The following is a 23,360-nucleotide window of genomic DNA, read 5'->3' as shown; positions in this document are numbered from 1 at the left end:
CTATTTGTGAAACAGCTTTTGATATTTGGCGCACACTCGAAATCACTCACGAAGGCACTAGTAGAGTAAAGAAGTCAAAGATAAATCTTTTATTTCATACTTATGAGTTATTTTAGATGAAGCCAAGCAAAACTATTATCGGCACGTACACTTATTTTACGGATGTTGCCAATAGTTTAAAAGCTCTTGGCAAATGTTTTTCGAACTTTGAACTTGTTAATAAAATCTTGAGATTCCTTCCAAAGAGTTGGGACCCTAAAGTAATGGTCATTCAAGAGGTCAAGGATTTAAATAACTTCCATCTCGATGAACTTATTGGGTCACTAATGACCTATGAGATGACTTGCAATGCTTATGAAGAGCTTGAGAACAACCTTCTAAAGAACAGGAAGGATATGATACTAAGAACTTATGAAGATCACTTGAAAGAAAGTTTAGTGATGAGGACTATGAGGCCTTCTCAAACAACAGTTGATCACTATTCTCATCGACAAGGGTAGTACTAAAAACTTCTTAAATAATAAGGTTGGTATTCGGATGACACTCCATCTTGAAGGTTGTAGCAAGTTCGATGTAAAGGTCGCCGATAGCATAATCCTAAAGTGCGACCAAAGATGCCCGTAGGTGAAACTATTTCTGTAAGACCAAGAAATTATCACCGACTTCTTCGACGCTAGGTGATGTCTCTTGGAATTTCTCCAAATTAATTATGAAATTCTACTACAAAGGCAAACAAATCATCCTACACGGGAAGCACAGAAGCAACGTAACCACCGTTTCAACCCAACAAATGAAGAAAGTTTTGCCTAAGATAAATGGTGGTTTTTTTATGCATCTCCAACAGCAATTAGAGGGGAAGAAAATAGAAATTGAAGATCAAAATCTTGCCCAATTGCTTGCTAAATTTGTTAACATTTTTGTTGAGCTGCGCGGTCTTCCTCCTACTCGGCAACATGACCATCGGATTCCAATCCTTCCGGGCAAGCCACCAGTGAAAACTCGGTCGTACCGATATCCTCACCTCCAGAAGGATGAAATTGAAAAGATCATAAAGGAGATGTTTGAAACAGGGGTGATACGGCCACGTTACAGCCCCTATTCCTCAACGGTGCTACTTGTACGCAAGAAGGATGGAACTTGGCGGATGTGAATCGACTACCGAGCTTTAAATGGCATCGCCATCAAGGACAAGTACTCAATACCAGTGGTGGATGAACTTCTTGATGAGTTGAAAGGAGCTCGAGTCTTCACGAATTTGGACCTCCGATCCAGTTATCACCAAATTCGGGTATGTGAAGATGACATTCCAAAAACTGCATTCTGCACACATAACGACCATTATGAATTCTTGGTAATGTCTTTTGGACTCACTAATGCTCCTTCAACCTTCTAAAGTCTCATGAACAATATTTTTTAGAGCTTTCTTTGCAAGTTTGTGATGGTTTTTTTGATGATATTCTCATTTACAGCCCTTCTATTGAAACTCACTTTCAACATTTACGGGTTGTTTTGACGGTCCTTCGGGAGAATACTCTTTTTGTTAAGTAGCCAAAGTGCAGCTTTCTCCAACAAAAAGTAGAATATCTTTGGCACATAATATCAAAAGGAGTGGTAGCAGACCCAACAAAAATTGAAGCAATGCAAGGCTGGCCGAAACCTACAAACGTGAAATTGTTGCGCAGGTTCCTTGGACTAACGAGCTACTACTGAAAATTTATGAAGGACTATGGGAAGTTTAGTGTACCCCTTACTTATTTACTGAAAAAAGATGCCTTCCAATGGTCGGACAAAGCCTCCGCTACCTTCGACAAACTTAAGGCAGCCATGACGACGACGACGCCCGTGCTAGCGCTACCAGATTTCAACCAACCCTTTATCATTGAGGCTGACGCATCTAGAGTCAGAATTAGAGTCGTTCTCGTGCAAGATGGTTGACCACTTGCATACACTAGTAAGGCATAGTCTCCCTCCTATAAAAAAATATCAATATATGATAAGGAGATGCTCGCCATTGTGCACACAATAACGAGGTGGAGACCCTACCTGATCGGCCGACGATTTCAAATTAAAACCAACCATAGAAGCCTCAAGTATTTTTTAGAGCAGAAGATATCATCCCTTGAGTAGCAAAAATGGGTAACCAAACTTCTGGGATTTGATTATGAAATTATTTACAAAAAGGGAAAGAAAACGTTGTTGCATATGCACTCTCATGGCTACCTGAGCAAGCTAAAATTTCAGCCATCTCCCTTCCTACCATCGGCTTCCTCAAGGACATTAGGGAGGAATGGAAGAAGGATCCAGAGATCAACAACATCATAAAAAAATTAGAAGGGGATCCAAACGCAATAGCCCACTACACTTGGAATTCGAGGGATCTACGCTACAAAGGTTGCATTACGCTTACACCTGACTCCCCTTACATCAAAATCATCCTGCACGAAATGCACTCCACACCTTTAGTAGGGCACTTTGGATTTCTAAGAACCTACAAAAGAGTGAAGTAAAGTTTTTATTGGAGAGGGATGAAAAAAATTATTTTTGAATATGTGGCACAATGTGATGTATGTCGAAAGAAAAAAGGTGAAACAATGGCGAGTCCAAGGAAAATACAACCACTTCCCAGACCAGACTCAGTGTAGACCGACATCTCCATGGACTTCATCAAAGGGCTGCCACCTTCCAAAGGTAAAAGCACAATCCTTATGGTGGTTGATCGACTTACGAAATATACTCATTTTTGTGTTGTGTGAAATCCCTATACTATTGCTAGTATTGCTCAAATTTTCATAGAAAATGTTGTTAAACTACATGGGATGCCAAGGTCCATTGTAAGTGATCATGACAGGATCTTCACTAGTAAATTTTAGACTGAGTTATTTTAATGGTCGGTCGGCCCTTGTGATTCCAAAGTATATAGTTAGCTCGGCCAAGGTCGATCAGGTCAACTAAGATTTAATTGACAGGGACAAACTCCTACAGCTATTAAAGGATAATATCTCTTCCGATCAAGCCAGAATGAAGTAGCAAGCTAACACATGACGAAGTGAAAGAGAATTTTCAGGAGATTGGGTTTATCTTCGCTTACAGCCATACAAGCAACTCTCTATCAATACATGAGCCTCCATAAAGCTATCCCCACATTTTTATGGGCCCTATTAGATCACAAAGCGTATTGGAGCTATGGCGTACAGACTTAAATTGCCTAAGGATGCCAAAATTCACCCTGTCTTCCATGTGTCATGCCTGAAGAGCCCAAGTTGGGTGAACACGAGTCACCCTAGATCCAACTGCCCAACATCACTGAGGATGGAGATATTCAAGCCCAACCACAAGCTATCCTCGATCACAGGATTGTGATGCGTCGCCGACGTCTCTCTACTAAAATACTAATGCATTGGAATAATTTACCACTTGAAGATGCCACATAAGAATCATATGAGGAGCTGAAGACCTAGTTCCTTGAGTTCTTGGAACCTCAACCTTAAGGACAAGGCTAATTTGGAGAGGGCAGGCTTGATGGACCATAGTAGGGTTGGGTCCTACTCAACCAAGAAGTAGTTAATAAAATCCTATGAGATTGTAATAAACCTCACCTAGCCACCTCTATCCTATAAAAAAGAGTGGCTAGGGTTTATATTTGGGCCTTTGGGCTTCCTAGTTGTCGCCCCCTTTTACTGGGCTGGTTAGTTATGGTTAAGGGCAAAAGGGGTAACTCACTTATAAAGCAGCCCCTAGGGCTAGCGTTTGGAGCCCTATATAACAATGTAGCATGTAACACCCCACTTAGTCCCACATCGAAAAGTGGGCAATGATTATGATTGGCTTATATAGGATTGATGAGTGTACTATGTTAACTCCAGCTTAAGCATTTTGGTCCATGGTCTAGTAACTCATTAGACTCGGGTCGTGACATAAGATATGGTATCAGAGCCGACCTAGCATTTGGGCAGGGTGAGAGGGCTTGAGTAGGAAAGGGCTACTGTAGTCAGAGAATTCATATGGTATCAGAGCCGGGCAGGGTGAGAGGGCTCGAGTAGGAAAGGGCTACCCGTGGATGGAGTCAGAGAGTATCATTGAGTTAAACCTTATATGCACTATGCTAGGGTTCGATCTGGGTTATGTTGAGCCTTGACGTGGACGTCAAAGCTAATTGATTGGGTCACCCCACTTAATCGCACATCGAAAAGTGGGCAATGACTATGATTGGCTTATATGGGCTTGATGAGTGTACTACGTTAATTCTAGCTTAAGCATTTTAGTTCATGGTCTAAGACTAAATAAAGTTATTAGCCAATTAATCTCATTATAAATTCATGTGTGTTCATTCCTTACTATTTAATCTCTTTACTGCATTCAACTTAGTTTTCATCGGAATCAAATTTTATCGTACAAAGATTTTTAAATCGACTTAATTTTTTCGCTACACTAATTCACCCACCCCCCCTCCCCTCCGCCCCCTCTTAGTGCCACTCTTAATCCTAACAATTGGTATCAGAGCAAGGTCACTCTCGATTTGGTTTGAAACCTAAGAGAGATTACATTTGTCGGCAACCAAGAGGATCACTCAATCACATATCCACCCATATTCAATGAGATATATTACACCTATTGGAAGACTAGAATGAAGATTTTTCTAATTTCTATGGATTTTGAGTTATGGAAAATTATGAAAAATGGCTTTTAAAAGTCTTCTCTTCCAATGAACGATTGGAATGAGTTGGAGAATAATACTTTCTCTTTAAATGCAAAGGCTATGAATGTCTTGTTTTGCACTTTAGATAAAAACGAGTTCAATCGAGTGTCTATTTGTGAAATGACTTTTGATATCTGGCACACACTCGAAATCACTCACGAAGGCACTAGTAGAGTAAATGAGTCCAAGATAAATCTTTTAGTTCATACTTATGAATTGTTTCGGATGAAGCCAAGCGAAACTATTGTTGACATGTACACCCATTTTACGGATGTCGTCAATAGTTTAAAAGCTCTTGGCAAATATTTTTCAAACTTTGATCTATTTATAAAATATTGAGATCCCTTCCAAAGAGTTGGGACCTTAAAGTAACGGTCATTTAAGAGGCTAAGGATTTGAATAATTTCCCTCTCGAAAAACTTATTGGGTCATTAATGACCTATGAGATGACCTGCAACGCTCATGAAGAGCTTGAGAACAACATTCCAAAGAACAAGAAGGATATGACACTAAGAACTCACGAAGATCATTTGAAAGAAAATTCAAGTGATGAGAACTATGACGATAATTTGACACTCTTGACAAGAAAGTTTAAAAAATTCATAAAAAGAAATAAATCTAAAAATAACACTAAAAACAAAATTGAACCCAAGAAAGAACAAGTTATATGCTATGAATGGAAGAAACCGGGATATTTCAAAAGTGAATGTCCCTAAGTAAAGAAGAAGCAATCAAAGAAGAAGAAGGTGCTCAAAGCAACGTGGGATGACTCTAGCGATTCTAAAGGTGAAGAACAAAACAACAAGGAGATCGCCAACTACGCACTAATGGCTATCAGATATGAGGTAAGTAGTTCACTAGATGCAAATTTATATTTTAATGAGCTTTTAAGTGCTTTTCATGAATTTTTTTATGAATATAGAACATTGAGTAAAAAGTATAATTCTTTGAAAAAGGAGCATGCCCTTTTAAATATTAATTTTAAAAAATTTAAGCATGATAATCCTTCTTTGCCTCCATGCACTAAGTGTGAACACTTAGAGGCACTTGAGAAGGAAAACTTGCTACTCAAAGAAACTTTAAAAAATTTGAGTTTGGTAGCAAGTCCTTAAATATGATCTTTACCAATAAGGGTCACGTTCATGGAAGAGGCGGAATCAGATTTGTGAGTAGCTCTCACCAAAATCCAACCACCTTTGTTAAAGGCCCTACCTTGCATGTGTCACCCCACACCAAATGTAACTTTTATTGCAAACTTGGACATATTGCATATAAATATCTACTTTAGAGATATAGTTCACACAAATTGATTTGAGTTTCTAAATGAACCTTAAAGAACTCTATGCAAAATAATAAATTGAGTATATCCATTTTTGAGGTATCCAAGGTCAAATGGTTACCTAAAAATCACCTTTTTTTTAGAAATGTTTACCATCACAAGCTAGGAGCAAAAATAATATTTTGATAGTGGATGCTCAAGGCTTATGACTGAGATCCAAAATACCCCATAAAGCTCTCTAGCTAAAACAATAAAGGAAAGATCATTAGAATTAGAACTATCAGTTACAAAATAATTGAAGACGCTTTATATTCAATAAGATCCTACTTGTTGACTTGATGATGTAATGATTATTTGAAATCTTATGTTTTAGAATTATGTGATAAATATTTGATCTTGATTTCTCAAAAACTTGAGAACTCTTATGCATGAGTTCCTCTCTTATATTCTCTAGATTTCTCGACTTTTAAAAATTGAGTCTTCGTTTTCGAGATTGTTTACTCTTGTTCCCTATCTTTGTAATTTACAAAACTAGAGATCCAATCCATGGATCATTTGTTTGAACTAATCATTGATATATTTGAACTGATCATATTCTTACGAAAGGTAAAACTTCAAAATGATTTGATATAATATTTATGCAAATAAGCATTTGCGCCACAAAATGACTATGATCTTGCTTAGGAAAGGAAGCAAGAGTACTTGCTTGCTATATCTCAAAAGAAAAGCAATGATGATAAACAAAGAAAACAAATAGATTGAGGAATTCAGTGCACTAATAATGGCACTGCTGGATAGGCAATAGCACCGCTAGATAGGTAGTAGCACCGCCAATAAGCACTAGCTGTAGGTGGTGGCACCACCGAGCTAGCGGTAGCACCGCCCGTAACTCTGCCTTATAAAAGGGCTTTTATGACCGATGGTAGAACCACCCCCAAGCCTTCCTAGACCTCTTCCCCACAACTCTAAACCCTTCTCCACCTCTCATTCTCCTTGCTCTTCCTCTAGAAACTCAAGAAAACCCTCATCTTTTATGAATCTAAAGATCAATCTCAACTTTTCAAGAGATCACTACAAGGGTAATCCTCAAAAACTTTTCTCTCAATTTTTAGATCTTGCTTATTATAGTTTTATCATTAATAATATGTGTAGTTCCATGGCATATAGAAGATCCTCGAGGGATAAAGAAAAGAGGAGAGTAGATGAAACCTATAACTCCACACTCTTTGATTCCCCCCAACATGCCCTTAAATTCTCAACCTTTGAATCTAAAAGTGTTCATAAGGGAAAATATGTAGATCTAGAAGAATTGGATAATTTAGAACCAATTCAATGGTATGCTAACTTAGATATCCTTCCAATCCTCCAAATAAGTGAACCCATTTATCCTAGACTTGTTTAGTTGTTTTGTAACAACTCGAAGTAGATGAAAATGATAGGGTGTCTACTTATCTCTTAGGGCATCACATACCCATCATGAATAGTGTAATTTGCAACCTTATAGGAGTTCTTGAGAAAAGAAGAGGTTATTACTTTAGAGGGTTGTGGGATGAAGAATCAGTTGGGGTTACATATTTTGAGGCATTAGGAATTATCTTTGATAACCCAAATCTTTCCATCGTTCCAAAAAATTGTGAACATTTGCTACCCTTTAGCACAAAATTGCTACATCACATAGTGACAAGTATCCTACTTCCAAAACAACACCATCATAATGAAGTTAGTCAAATGGAATTAGGAACAATCTATTGGATTATGAGAGGACACGATAACTGTTTTGGATATTAGATAAAACAAAACATGATTGAACTATCAACAAAAGATATGATACTTCCTTATGATGGTTTAATCACTAGACTAATATGTGCACATAACATAGTTATTCCATCTTATAAAGAAATCTTAAAACTAGATTTGATTCAATATCATCAATGAAAACCTATTAAGGAGATTAAGATGTATAGTAAGAAATGGAATTTAGACTAGATTACCTAGGAGGACTGAACCTCCTCCACGTAAACCAGAACCAGAAATAGAAATACCTATCTATAGGGAAAGTCATTCTTCTCCTACCAATCCCCTTGAGGTAGTACCTTTGATAGAGCAAGCACTCTCCTCATTTGTCGATCCAATAATGACTCGATTTGATCGAATTGAACAACGTCAAGATCAAATCTTAACCGAGAGGCAACAAATTCATCGGCAACTAAATACCTTGTTTAGGAATTTTGATTTACTACCACTTAAATAGGTTATGCATTCCCTTTTACTGATAAAAGGGAGTAGGGAACTAAAAAGTACCATGATGAGTTGTACTCTTTGATATACTATACTTCTTACATTCTATGACGTCATGTGCTGATGCACTTTATGTTAATGGTTTAATACTTGCATCACTCTAAGAATTAGACATAATAAATATTTTAAATGCATAAATTCCTTATTACATTTTCGAATTTCTCAGTTTTCTTTTTAAATCAAGAATGTTTTTCTTTCTCGTGATATTTACAAAAAGAAAATATTTGACTTTTGGTATTTACAACTTGATTCTCATGTGATTTTACAAAGTTAGGGATGTTAAATTGTCTGAATAAACGAGTTTGTTGTATATCATTTACAAACTTTCTTGATTTTTTAAAGCTTTCATGAAATCTGGAATATCAATTTACTTGGGATCAAATTTATTTCATACAAATTTAATGATTTTTGATACACTTAGTCCCTTCACTCATGGAATTCATTGACAAATACATCTCTCATGGATTTCACTCTTGTGAATTTTTAATGAGAAACATATTTGATTTATGAAGTTTTATTCACGACTTTTTTTATGATGCTCCTTTCCCATGAATTCTTCCTTACTCTTCTTATGAAAGAAGAATTTTTATGGATTTTTAGTATGTGATGATCACTTGCAAGATTGGGGATTTGATTTTGTATGGATATCTTGATCCTTTTCATAAATCTCTTCTCCTTGTTGAACTAGAAGCTTGATTCAATTAAACTTATTTATTTTCATTTGACTTGGTTCAAATCCTTTCATGAATTTGGTTCCTGATGAATTCATTCCTTACCCTTCTTCCTTTTCTTCTTATTTTTATGACAAAGGAAGAAAGAACTTGCATATCTCAAGAAGAACCAAAAAGCTTTTGTGCATCCAAAGTAAAAATGATAGCTTATCCAAAAGTAGTTATCATGCAAAGTTTTTGCTTAACTTCTCATTTTTGTTAACTTGGATAAATCGGTGTGGAACTTGCTTGAATTTTTTTTTTACTACACTTGCATTGTTGAATGGTTCTCCTTTTTGTTAATGACAAAGGGGGAGAAATGTGATAAATGTTAGGATCGGAGCAGCACTAAGAGGGGGGGGGGTGAATTAGTGCAGCGGATTAAAACTTCGGTTTTAGAAAATCTTTCGTACGATAAGAACGGAACTTGAAAAGCTTAATCTTGAAAGCGTATTCTTAAATATGCGCAGCAAAAGTAATAAGGAACTAAAGCATATAAGAAGGTTTGCAATAATGTAAATAGCAATAATGAAATGCAAACCAAGGATCACGCCGATTTTAGAGTGGTTCGGTCAAATAACCTACTCCACTTGCGAGGCCCCTCTTCGATGAGGCTCTCACCTTCCACTAGCAAGTATCTTGAAATGGAAGGGTAAATACCCCTCTTACAACTCTTTACAAGCGGTTCACTCTCTTACAGATTTTCGAGAAGAGATGAGGTGAACACTAGCAAATTGAAAAGAAGACAAGCTAACACTTTTCTAAGACCTTTCTCTCAAACTCTTGCTGCTCAAAAAGTTGTGTTCTCAGCTGAGAATAGAGGGGTATTTATAGGCCCCAAGAGGATTCAAATTTGGGCTCCAAAATTTGAATTCTCGTTGGGTTCCCGATGCTGGCGGTGCCACCGCCTGTCAGTGGCGGTGCCACCGCTTGTCACTTGTCGAGCTGGTAGTGCTGGGCGGTGCCACCGCCCAGCCAAGCGGTGCCACCGCCTGGCTCTCGGACACTGGGCGGTGCCATCGCCCAGCCCAGGCGGTGCCACCGCCTATAGTGTTTTCAGCCCGTCTACAGTGTTTTCAGCCTACTTAGTTTGGCTTCAATCTTGGCCTAAACTAATCCGAACTCGGGCCCAATTGGCCCCTACTTAGGTTATAGGATTAATACCTAATCCTAACCCTAATTAACATGCTAACTACGAATTTAAAGACATTTTCTAAGCTATTACAAAGTTCGTAAGTCAAGACTTCTTCCGGCGAGCTTCCGACGAACTTCCGACGGTCTTCCGATAAACTCTCGGAAACCATTCTGCGGACTCCCGGAAAGCTCCTAGACTTCACGATTTGATCTTGGCGAGTTCCAACGAGCTTCTTCTGCAAGCTCCGATCTTTCTCGGCGAGCTCCGCGAACTTCCAACGAACCTTCCGGCGAGCTTCCGAAAATCCCTTCGGCAAGCTCCCTACTCATTCTCGGCTAGTTCCGGCAGCATTCCCGACGAACCTTCGGACTTCCGTCGAACTCTTGAACTCCCAATGAATCCTTCGTGCTTGACTCCGCACTTTGTTTCGCTTTATGTCTTCATCGTTATCGTAGTTAATCCTGCACAGCAAGCCAAAACTCTACTCCGATCTAGATAGTTATTAAAACGCGAATCGACATTACGTTGCCCGGCATGTCATTGGTTGGTGCTTCGTCCGATTCTTCAGCGCATCGTCCTCTCTTGCGGCTTGTTGCCCAATCGGCGGTTGACCTCCGCAACCCCGATATCCTTGGTGCAATTCCGCTCTTGGCTCGATGCCCGACGTCCGAAGCCTTCTGCCATCCAATATCCTAACGTGATCTCCTCCGGCGCAACGTCAATTCCTCTTGCGTTAACTGTCTAATCCTGATCGAGTAGACCTGCATCACTCAAAATGCAGTTAAACATCTAAACACAATCAATTAGTTTCATCATCAAAATCCGAGATTCAACGATCTCCCCCTTTTTGATGATGACAACTAATTGATGACTAACGGAGTTAACCTTAACTCCCCGGAGTTTAACCAAACTCCCCCTATCAATATGCCATTGATAGAACACTTGGATTATCCCAAATCCAAGTAACATTCATCATATGTTATGAAAAACATTTAAACCATCATGCAAATATATATAAAATATTTAATTCAATGCATGAAGTCATCAATATACTTCTCCCCCTATGTCATCAACAAAAAGGAGAAGTACCTACTCTTATGTGTTTAGAAATAAAAAGTTCCATACATTGCATGAAACACATAGTATCAAATTTTATCATCATGCAATCTAGCAATTAAAGATGTGTAAGTTTAGCATGTTTACTTTTCTTGAGATAACAACTAATTGCTTCTCTTTAGACTACAAGCTAGCAATTTTCATGATATGCACGTTTCACAATATACAAGCTAGCAAAAATTTCGAAAGCAAATGTAAGATAGCTTTCTTGTGTAAGCTCATAATTCTTGCTTCCTATTGCAATGTGCAAGTTGCAAGTTTTGTTTCTTGAGATAGGCAAGATAGCACTTTTGCAATTTTTATTTCTTAAGATAGGCAAGCTTGTGATGTTCAAAATAACAAGCTCTTTCTTCTATAAGTGTCATTTTTGCTTTCTTTGCAAAGTGTAAGCTAGCAAAATGTTTGAAAAAGTGATCAAGTTTTGCAACATACAAGCTAGCAAAAATGCCAAACTAGCAAGAGATAATATTTTACATAAGGCAAGCAAACAATTTGGCAAATGTTACATTTGCATCTTCTCTTTTGAGAAGTGCAATTTTTTGCTTTCATCTTGAATTGTGCAAGCTAGTTAGTTTGCCTCTTTTCATGATGCCCACGCTAGAAATTCTTGCCCCCCCTTTGTCATTGTCAAAAAGAAGGGAAGACCCTTATATCAATTTTCATATTATGACAAAGGTAAGTATCATTCTTATTTGTGCATCATTATATATTCAAATTAAAACATACATAATTTCAATAACCTTATTTTTCATGCACGATACCGAAAAATAAATCAATCATCATTAATAAGCATATCATACATGATACTCAAACATTAAAATTTTTAAGCATTTATCAACATGTTGATCATGATACCAAACACTCATCATTTAAAGCATTCATGATACACATCATATGCAATAAATACATCATGTACAACATTATAATAAGTATTGCATACATCATTTTAACTTTATGAATATTTCATCATTGCATGCATTATACCAAAACATTTCAAGCCATGCAAGCCATAAATATAAAGAAATCATGTCATGAAGGATAAAATCATTTGAATACCAAAAGACATGATTCATATAGTAAATATCTTCTTTAAATAAAATATCAAGAAAAATCATAGGAGTACAAAGAAGAGATCTTGTTTTAAAAGAAAAATCAAGTAATAACTCCAAGAACTCATAAGGAAAAATCATGATTTATTTAGAAAATTCTCCTCTTTAAATATTCAAATCATGATGAACATTCTGGGTTTACATAAAGTTTCAAAACATAATTATCAAGATCATAAATACTAAAAGACTATGAAACATTTCGACAAATCTCCTTTTAAATAGAAAACAATGTTGATTCATAAAGAATTTCATGTTATAAATTTCAAGAGATCAAGATCGTGATTTCGATAAAAATTTATTCAAATTTAAATCATCAAAATCATTAACAAAATCCAAGAGATTCACAAAGATGATACAAATGGATTCATCAAAATCAATAAGATTGAGCAAAATAATTTTCAAGAATGTTTTCCTCTTCTCGATTGTTTCAAAACATATGATTTTGTTTCATTTATGCCTAATAAAAACATGTATCATGTTTAAAACCAAAAGAGTAAGATTTATTATAACAAAGATCAATAAGGTACTTTCATCAATAATCCATAAATCGTAAGATTCATCATGCATAATTTCAAATTTTATTAAGCATGATCAATATACATGACACTAAAACATGGCTTCAAAATGTTTAATATTTTTATTACACAATTTCATCATTATGCATCATTATATATAACTTTACAATGTCATGCATAAAATCATCAAATCATAGTATATTAATATTTTCATTACAACTTTATGCATCGTTAAGTATACAATTGTCAAGCATACTTTACTATTTCCTATAAGCATGCCTATTTCATTTATGTCAAATCAAAAAATACATCATTAAGCATCATCATTAAGCATTACTTCAAATCAAACATGATTTCTAATTTTTTATTTTCATGTAATTTTTAAGAAAATTAATCCTAAAGTAAATTAAAAATAACTCATGAAAGTATTATGTAATTTCAAAATAAATTAGGGGGATTTCGATTACCTCGTTGTTGAGAGTAGTTGAGGCATAGTTTGCCACCTCGTCTTTCTTGATTTTCTCCTCGGGTGCCTTCCTTTTCTTTGGCTTCTTCCTCCGTTCAAGTTCATTGTTTATTTTAGATTTTTGTTTCATAAACTTATTAAGATTTAGTGTTCGAAGTTCAAGTTCATTATTGTCCTCATCACTTGAGTCATCGCTCAAGTGGTATTCATTTGTCCGAAGTTCCAAATCCTTCCTGTTCTTTGGAAGGTGATTTTGTTCATCATGTTCATCGTGTGCATTGCGCACCATTTCATATGTCATCAATGAGCCGATAAGTTCTTCAAGTGGAAAAATATTTAAATCTTTTGTTTCTTGTATTACCATTACTTTTGATTCCCAAGCTTTAGAAAGTGATCGTAAAACCTTACTAACAAGTTCAAAATTCGAGAAACATTTGCCAAGAGTTTGTAAACCATTGACGACATCCGTAAAACGGGTGTACATGTGAACAATGGTTTCGCTCGGCTTCATTTGAAAAAGCTCGAAATCATGCATTAAAATGTTAACTTTCGAGTCTTTGACTCTACTAGTTCCCTCATGTGTGATTTCAAGTGTTCGCCAAATATCAAAAGCCGTTTCGCACGTAAAAATCCGATTGAACTCATTTTTGTCTAAAGCGCAAAATAAGGCATTCATAGCCTTTGCGTTTAAAGAAAACATCTTCTTCTCCAAATCATTCCAATGGTTCATTGGGAGAGAAGACATTTCATATCCATTTTGGACTATGTGCCATAAATTCAAATCCAAAGAAAGTAAGAAAACTCTCATTCGAGTTTTCCAACAAGTGTAGTCCGATCCGTTAAACAACGGTGGACGAACAACCGATAAGCCCTCTTGAAAGCCATAAAGAGCCATTTCTATTTGGGTGTTAAACCAAAGTAGAAAACCGTGGCTCTGATACTAATTGTTAGGATCGGAGCAGCACTAAGAGGGGGGGGGTGAATTAGTGCAGCGGATTAAAACTTCGGTTTTAGAAAATCTTTCGTACGATAAGAACGGAACTTGAAAAGCTTAATCTTGAAAGCGTATTCTTAAATATGCGCAGCAAAAGTAATAAGGAACTAAAGCATATAAGAAGGTTTGCAATAATGTAAATAGCAATAATGAAATGCAAACCAAGGATCACGCCGATTTTAGAGTGGTTCGGTCAAATAACCTACTCCACTTGCGAGGCCCCTCTTCGATGAGGCTCCCACCTTCCACTAGCAAGTATCTTAAAATGGAAGGGTAAATACCCCTCTTACAACTCTTTACAAGCGGTTCACTATCTTACAGATTTTTTAGAAGAGATGAGGTGAACACTAGCAAATTGAAAAGAAGACAAGCTAACACTTTTCTAAGACCTTTCTCTCAAACTCTTGCTGCTCAAAAAGTTGTGTTCTCAGCTGAGAATAGAGGGGTATTTATAGGCCCCAAGAGGATTCAAATTTGAATTCTCGTTGGGTTCCCGATGCTGGCGGTGCCACCGCCTGTCACTTGTCGAGCTGATAGTGCTGGGCGGTGCCACCGCCCGGCCAAGCGGTGCCACCGCCTATAGTGTTTTCAGCCCGTCTACAGTGTTTTCAGCCTACTTAGTTTGGCTTCAATCTTGGCCCAAACTAATCCGAACTCGCGCCCAATTGGCCCCTACTTAGGTTATAGGATTAATACCTAATCCTAACCCTAATTAACATGCTAACTACGAATTTAAAGACATTTTCTAAGCTATTACAAAGTTCGTAAGTCAAGACTTCTTCCGGCGAGCTTCCGACGAACTTCCGACGGTCTTCCGATAAACTCTCGGAAACCATTCTGCGGACTCCCGGAAAGCTCCTAGACTTCACGATTTGATCTTGGCGAGTTCCAACGAGCTTCTTCTGCAAGCTCCGATCTTTCTCGGCGAGCTCCGCGAACTTCCAACGAACCTTCCGGCGAGCTTCCGAAAATCCCTTCGGCAAGCTCCCTACTCATTCTCGGCTAGTTCCGGCAGCATTCCTGACGAACCTTCGGACTTCCGTCGAACTCTTGAACTCCCAACGAATCCTTCGTGCTTGACTCTGCACTTTGTTTCGCTTTATGTCTTCATCGTTATCGTAGTTAATCCTGCACAGCAAGCCAAAACTCTACTCCGATCTAGATAGTTATTACGACGCGAATCGACATTACGTTGCCCGGCATGTCATTGGTTGGCGCTTCGTCCGATTCTTCAGCGCATCGTCCTCTCTTGCGGCTTGTTGCCCAATCGGCGGTTGACCTCCGCAACCCCGATATCCTTGGTGCAATTCCGCTCTTGGCCTGATGCCCGACGTCCGAAGCCTTCTGCCATCCAATATCCTAACGTGATCTCCTCCGGCGCAACGTCAATTCCTCTTGCGTTAACTGTCTAATCCTGATCGAGTAGACCTGCATCACTCAAAATGCAGTTAAACATCTAAACACAATCAATTAGTTTCATCATCAAAATCCGAGATTCAACAATAAATTGATGACAAATTGGCATTATGAATGTTTGAGATAAATGTATAAAATGTATCTTATCATAAATTCTTGAATGTTTTGCGAATGCTTGAAATATAATTAGAATTGTCAAATACATCGCAACACATCGCAAATACTTGAAACATATCAAAATGTATTTCATATGAATCATATGTATCGTAGAAACTTGAAATGTTTCATGAATGCTTGATAATTGTCTATCATTATGATAAGGTATCATGAGCTTAACTTACTATTTACAATTGATATCATGCCTCGGAATGATGAATTGTCATCTTTTATCGAGAATTATTATTTTGCTAAATTTCATATTTGAAATTCATATCATACTTGAAAATGATGATTGTCTATCATCATTGGACTTAAAAAATAGATGTCATGCCTTGACATCATTTGTATTATGATAAATATATGGTATCGTATTTTGAGATGGTAAATCATGATTGGTATCATAATGTGTATGTCGATAAGTTTAAATGCATATAACTTATCGGTTTGATGCTTGAATTCAAAAGCCTTGAATTCAAGAGTGTCTTTTCTCAAGTATATTAAGGGGGAGTTAAGGTTAACTCCGTCATCAATTGATTGTCATCATAAAAAAAGGGGAGATTGTTGAATCTTGGATTTTGATGATTAAATCAATTGGTAAATTATTTGATCAAATCTATATATTAAGAAAAGTGTTCAGGATTAATTACGATAGTAATTAATGCATAAAGCAAAATGAAGTGCCAGAGTCAAGATCAAGATTTCATTGGGAGTTCGAGAGTTCATCGGAAGTCCGGACTTTCGTCGAAAGTTCTATCGGGATTGACCAAAAAGTCCAAGAGCTTGCCAAAGAAGTTTGTCAGAACTCACGAAGAAGATCGTCGTGAAGTCCAGGAGCTTGTTGGGAGTTCCCTGGAATATTACCGAGAGATCGTCAGAAGATCACCGGAAGATCGCTGAAAGCTCGTCGGAAGAAACCTAGACTAACCAGATTTGATTTGCTTAGTGTATGCCTTAAGAATCATAGTTAGCATGTAATTAGGGTTAGGTTTGGGAGGTACTCCCACTAATTCAGTTAGGGGCCAACTGGGCCCGTAAATGGACTGGTTTGTGTTAGGATCGAGTCGGTACTGAGAGGGGGAGGTGAATTAGTGCAGTGGATAAAAGCGTCGATTTAAAAATCTTCGTACGTTAAAAAAATGGTTTCGGAAGATAGCTGAAAAACGCGATTGTTCGAAAGAGTGGTGAAAGCCAAGAAAGGAGGAAGTGAAGCAATTGCAAAGTAAATAACAATAATAGAAATGCAAACCAAAATTTATAGTGGTTTAATCTTTATGACCTACATCCACTTCTGATTCCTCCTCCGTCGAGATCACCGACGTCCACTAATGGTCTTCTTTTAATAGGCGAAGACCAACAACCTCTTTACAACACTTTCTCCTTTTCATGGGTTTAGTAGATAACCCTTACAAGCCTCACACCTCTCTTTGAATGTTCATAACACTAGAAAGGGAGGAGGAGGATCATTTGCACTTTTACAACACTTTTAACACCCCAAGATTACAAGATATTGTTTACACTTTTGTGCTTTTTCATGCAGAAAAGGGTGGGGTATTTATAGGCCCCAATGACCTCAAAATTAGAGCCAAAAAGTGTCACATCCCCGGATTTCGGGATACTGATGATACCACCGCCATTATTGGGCGGTACTATCGCCTACATATTGACACTCGACAGTACCACTGCCTGACAAAGCTTGGAGACCATGCTCTAGCAGTAACATCGCCTAACAGGGGTGGTACCACTACTTGGCAACATTAACTGTCGGTGGTACCACCACCCAGACCACTTGGGAGATTGAGTCACCAAGCGGTGCCACCGCCGACTATGATTTCAAGTGTTGAATGGGTTGTTCAACCGACCCAGTTCAGCCTTGTTAAGGGCCCAGTTGGCCCTTAATTGAGTTAGTGGGATTACCACCCAATCATAACTCAAATTAAGGTCTAACTACGATAATTAAGATATTTAAATAAGTAATCTCTGTTTGGTATGTCAATTGTTTTTCGGTAATCTTTCGACGAACTTCTCGACGAACTTCCAGTGAACTTCCGGCGAACTCCTGGCGAACTCTCGACGAGCTCCCGATGAACTCTTAGCGAGCTCCTAGCAAACTTCTAGCACATCGACCGAATCTTCGACGTATCGTCCAATCTTTGACTCCGGCCCAATATTTGCTTTATGCCTTACTGCTATCGTAGTTAATCCTGCATACTTATCTCAACATATAGATTAGATCAAACACTTTACCAATTATTTTTATCATCAAAATCCGAGATTCAACAATCTCCCCCTTTTTGATGATGACAATCAATTGATGACGGAGTTAACCTTAACTCCCCTTATCTATATGTCATACTTGAGAAACGATATTCTTGAATTCAAAGGCTTTTAAATTCAAGTATCAAACTGATAAGTTATATTCATTTAAACTTATCAAACATGCACATCATGATACTTATCATGATTTACCAATCCAAAATACGATACCACATATTTATCAATAAAAAATAATGTCAAGGCTTGACATCCATTTTCATGTCGAATGATGATAGACAATCATCATTTTCAAGTATGAATTTCAAATATCAAATTTAGCAAGATGATAATTCTTGATAAAAAATAATAATTCATCATTTCGAGGCATAATATCGATTGTAAATAGCAAGTTAAGCTCATGATACCTTATCATAATGACAATTATCATTCATGAAACATTTCAAGTATCTACAATGCATATGAAATACATTTTGATATGTTTCAAGTATTTACGATGAATTTGACGATTTCAATTATATTTTAGGCATTCGTAAAACATTCAAGCATTTACGACAAGATATATTTTATCGCAGACATATAAATTTGTCATCAATTTACCACATTTCTCCCCCTATGTCATCAATAAAAAGGAGAACCTTTCAATAATGCAAGTGTGGTAAACAAAATTAAGCAAGTTTCATACCAAGTTTCAAGCCATAAAGGAAGGTAAGCAAAAACTTTTCATGATAACCTTTTTGGATAAGCTAATATTTTTACTCAATGATTTTTTGGTTTTTCTTTAGATGTGCAAGTTTGTTTCTTCCTTTGTCATAAAAATAAGAAAAGAGGAAGAAAGGTATGGAAAGAATTCATTAAGAACCAAATTTATGAAATGATTTGAATCAAGTCAAATTCAAAACAATAAATGAGTTTCATTAAATCATGCTTCAATTTTAACAAAGAGAAGAGATTCATGAAAAGGATCAAGATATCAATGTAAAATCAAATCGCCATTCTTGCAAGTTATCATCACACACTAAAATTCATCTTTCAAGGATCAAGATATCCATTGGAATTCATAAAATTCATCTTTCATAAGAGTAAGGAAGAATTCATGGGAGAGGAGCATCACATGAAGGAGATGCTATTCAATGGTACAATTGGATGGAATACAATCATGGGGCTCTTGTTGAATCTCGTATTTTGATGATGAAAACCACTTGATATATGTTTATGATTTAATCTGCGTTTTGAGTGACGCAGGATGCTTCGATCAGGATGAGACAATTAAAGCAGGAAAATCATGTTGTGCCGAAGGAACATGTCAGAAGATTGGACGTCGGGCCGGTGGATCGGTCGGCGTATCGACAGAAGGCTTCGGGCCGTGGACTCGGGCATCGGGCCAAGAAGAGCGGGTATTGTGCCAAGGATATCGGAGTTGCGGAGTCAACTGGCCGATTGGGCAATAGGCTGCACGAGAGGACGATGCGCCGAAGAATCGGACGAAGCGTCGAGGGACTAATGACATGTCGGACAACTTGGTTAATTGCTTAGGATTAATTGTCTCGATTGAAGTTTTGTTTTGTTGTGCAGGATTAACTATGATAACAATGAAGACATAAAGCGAAACAAAGTGTCGGAGTCAAGCGCGAAGGATTTGTTGCGAGTTCGAGAGTTCGACGGAAGTCCGAAGGTTCGTCGGGAATGCTACCGGAACTAGCCGAGAATGAGTTGGGAGCTTGCCGAAGGGTTTTTCGGAAGCTCGCCGGAAGGTTCGTTGGAAGTTCACGGAGCTCGCCGAGAAAGATCGGAGCTTGCCGACGAAGCTCGTTGGAACTCGCTAAGATCAAATCGTGAAGTCTAGGAGCTTGCCGGGAGTCCGCAGAATGGTTTCCGAGAGTTCATCGGAAGACCGCTGGAAGTTTGCCGGAAGCTCGCTAGAAGAAGTCTTGACTTGCGGACTTTGTAATAGCTTAGAAAATGTCTTTAAATTCATAGTTAGCACGTTAATTAGGGTTAGGATTAGGTGTTAATCCTATAACCCAAGTAGGGGCCAATTAGGCCCAAGTTCGGACTGGTTTGGACCAAGTTTGGAGCCAAACCAAGTGAGCTGGAATAGTAAAAGAGGTGCAACCGCCCCAGCCAAGAGGTGCAACCGCCCAGGCTATGTCTCCCAGCGAGATTGGGCGGTGCAACCGCCCCAGCCAGGAGGTGCAACCGCCAGGGCTGTGAGGTTGGGAGGTGCAACCGCCCCAGCCAGGAGGTGCAACCGCCAGGGCTGCGAGGCTGGGAGGTGCAACCGCCCCAGCCAAGAGGTGCAACCGCCCAGAGCTCAGTCTTCGAGATAGACTGGGCGGTGCAACCTCCTCTGTCAAGAGGTTGCACCGCCAGAGCTCAAGTTTCGAGCTCTGCCAGGCGATGCAGCCATCGAGCTCAGTCTTCGAGCTCAGGCAGAGAGGTGCATCAGCCTGAGCTCAGTCTCGAGCTCTGCTAGGTGATGCAATCACCGAGCTCGGTCTTCGAGCTCTGGCAGAGAGGTGCATCAGCCTGAGCTCAGTTTCGAGCTCTGCCAGGTGATGCAACCACCGAGCTCAGACTTCGAGCTCTGCCAGGCGGTGCAACCACCGAGCTCAGTCTTCGAGCTCTGCTAGGTGATGCAACCATCGAGCTCAGTCTTCGAGCTCTGGCAGAGAGGAGCAATCGCCTGAGCTCAGTCTTTGAGCTCTGCCAGGCGGTGCCACCTCTCCAGTCAAGAGGTGCAACCGCCTGATCCCAGAATTCTGGGATTTGATCGATTTGATCGTTTTGAGCTCGAATTTTGAATTGGGTTGGGGCCTATAAATACCCCACCCATTCAGCACTGAAAAGATACAGACCTACACCGAAATCTTGATCTTTTCTGTGATTCTAAGAGCTCAAAAGTGTTGTAAAGCCTTTAAGTCTCCTCCTTCTGTTCTTCAAGTTTTCAGTTGTAAAGTGAGGAGAGAAAGGTCTGTAAAGGTTGTCTCCTGAGCCTGTCAAAAGGAGAGAAATTGTAAAAGGGCAGTTTGGCCTTCGCCTATTGAAGGAAGGCACCTAGTTGACGTCGGCAACCTCGTCGGTGGAGGAAGCCAAAAGTGGAGTAGGTCAAGGCTGACCGAACCACTCTAAATCTCTGGTTTGCGTTTATTCTCGAGCACTTTATCATTACTGCAAACCTCCTTCATTACTACTGCTCTCTGCGCTTTCACGAACAAGTTCTAAGTGCTATTCTTCCGAATCTGCATTCAGACGTAAATCGGCTTTCCTCGCACAATCATCAGATCTCAGTTCACGTTTACGTCTTGATTTCAACTGCATACTGCCTTCTGCGAGTATACAAACGAGTTTCAAAGTTTAGACGTAAATCTGCGTCTAGACGTAAAACTGCGTTTAGACGTAAATCTGCGTTTAGACGTAAATCTGAGTTTAGACGTAAATCTGAGTTTAGACGTAAATCTGCGTTTAGACGTAAAACTGCGTTTAGACGTAAATCTGCGTTTAGACGTAAATCTGCGTTTAGACGTAAATCTGTGTTTAGACGTAAATCTGAGTTTAGACGTAAACTGCGCTTAGACGCAAAACTGCGCTTAGACGCAATCTGCGCTTAGACGCAAACTGCACTTAGATACAAACTGAGAATCAGCTTTTGCATCATAATAGTTTTTGAACGAACGCAGCTTTTGGTTTTTAATCGCTGTAAGATTTCCGCTGCACTAATTCACCCCCCCCCCCTCTTAGTGCTCTCGATCCTAACAATTGGTATCAGAGCGGGATATTTCTCATTTCGGATTTACTCCCGAGAGAAATGACTTTTCAAGAGGGCTGTTCGGTCTTTCGTCCACCGTTCTTTAACGGATTGGAGTACACTTATTGGAAAACTCGAATGAGAGTTTTCTTAATTTCTCTAAATCTGGATTTATGGAATATCATTGAAAACGGTTTTCAACTTCCCTCCAAACCGATGAACGAATGGTCGGTTTTGGAGAAGAAGAATTTTTCTTTAAACGCAAAAGCTATGAATGTCTTATTTTGCGCATTGGACAAAAATGAGTTCAATCGGATTTCTACGTGTGAAACGGCTTTCGATATTTGGCGCACTCTTGAAATCACGCACGAGGGAACTAGTAGAGTCAAAGACTCGAAAGTTAATATTTTACTGCTTGATTTCGAGCTTTTTCATATGAAACCAAGCGAAACCGTTGTTGACATGTACACCCGTTTTACGGATGTCGTCAATGGTTTAAAATCACTTGGTAAAAGCTTTTCGGATTTTGAACTCGTTAACAAAGTTTTGCGCTCACTTTCTAAAACTTGGGATTCAAAAGTAACTGCTATTCAAGAATCGAAAAACTTGAACCATTTTCCACTTGAAGAACTAATTGGTTCATTGATCACATATGAAATGACGTGCAATGCACGTGAAGAACTTGAGAACCACCTTCCAAAGAACAGGAAGGATTTGGAACATAGAACATTTGAAGACCACTTGAGCATAAGCTCAAGTGATGGTGAACTTAAACTACAGATGAAACGAAAATTAAAAAGCAAAAAGAATCAAACTACTTGCTTTAAACGCAAGAAGAAGAACAAAAATTGGGATGAATCGAGCTCCTCCGAAGAAGAGAAAGTCAACAAAAGCAAGGCGGCAAACTACGCCTTAACAGCCTACAATGATGAGGTAATCGAAATCCCCCTAATTTACTTCGAAATTACATGATGCTTTTCATGATGCACTTTTCTTTTTCTTTAAATTTTCTTGAAAATTATATTTTTAATAATTTAACAATGAAAATACAAAAATATGATCATGCTTGTAATCTTGAAAATGATAATGAAAATTGCATGTCTTATGTTAATGCAAGATAGAAATCTAATGATTTTACACCTAGTGAGATTAATCTTATGTGCTTGAGAAGCAAGAATGTATATTTTGATGATTTTCATATTGCTTTTCAATGACGATACATGGCTTTTGTCTGAAAGGCTTGATATTTTTCATTGTCTTTGTTTATTAAATATAATGTATGGTTTTGACATAAGAATAAAGATTTGAGCATGCTATTATAAAGTCAATCATAAATTAAAACTAAAGAAGTTTTAGGCATTTATAAGAATCATTCAAAATTATGTTCAATGAAACCTTGCTTAATGTTGCAATGAAAATATTAAAGTTATACTTGATGATTTCAGATT

The sequence above is a fragment of the Musa acuminata genome, chromosome BXJ3-7 (assembly GCF_036884655.1).
Source record: "Musa acuminata AAA Group cultivar baxijiao chromosome BXJ3-7, Cavendish_Baxijiao_AAA, whole genome shotgun sequence".
Taxonomy (NCBI): Eukaryota; Viridiplantae; Streptophyta; class Magnoliopsida; order Zingiberales; family Musaceae; genus Musa; species Musa acuminata.
The sequence above is the reverse complement of the archived record's forward strand: the minus strand, read 5'-3'. Positions refer to the sequence as shown.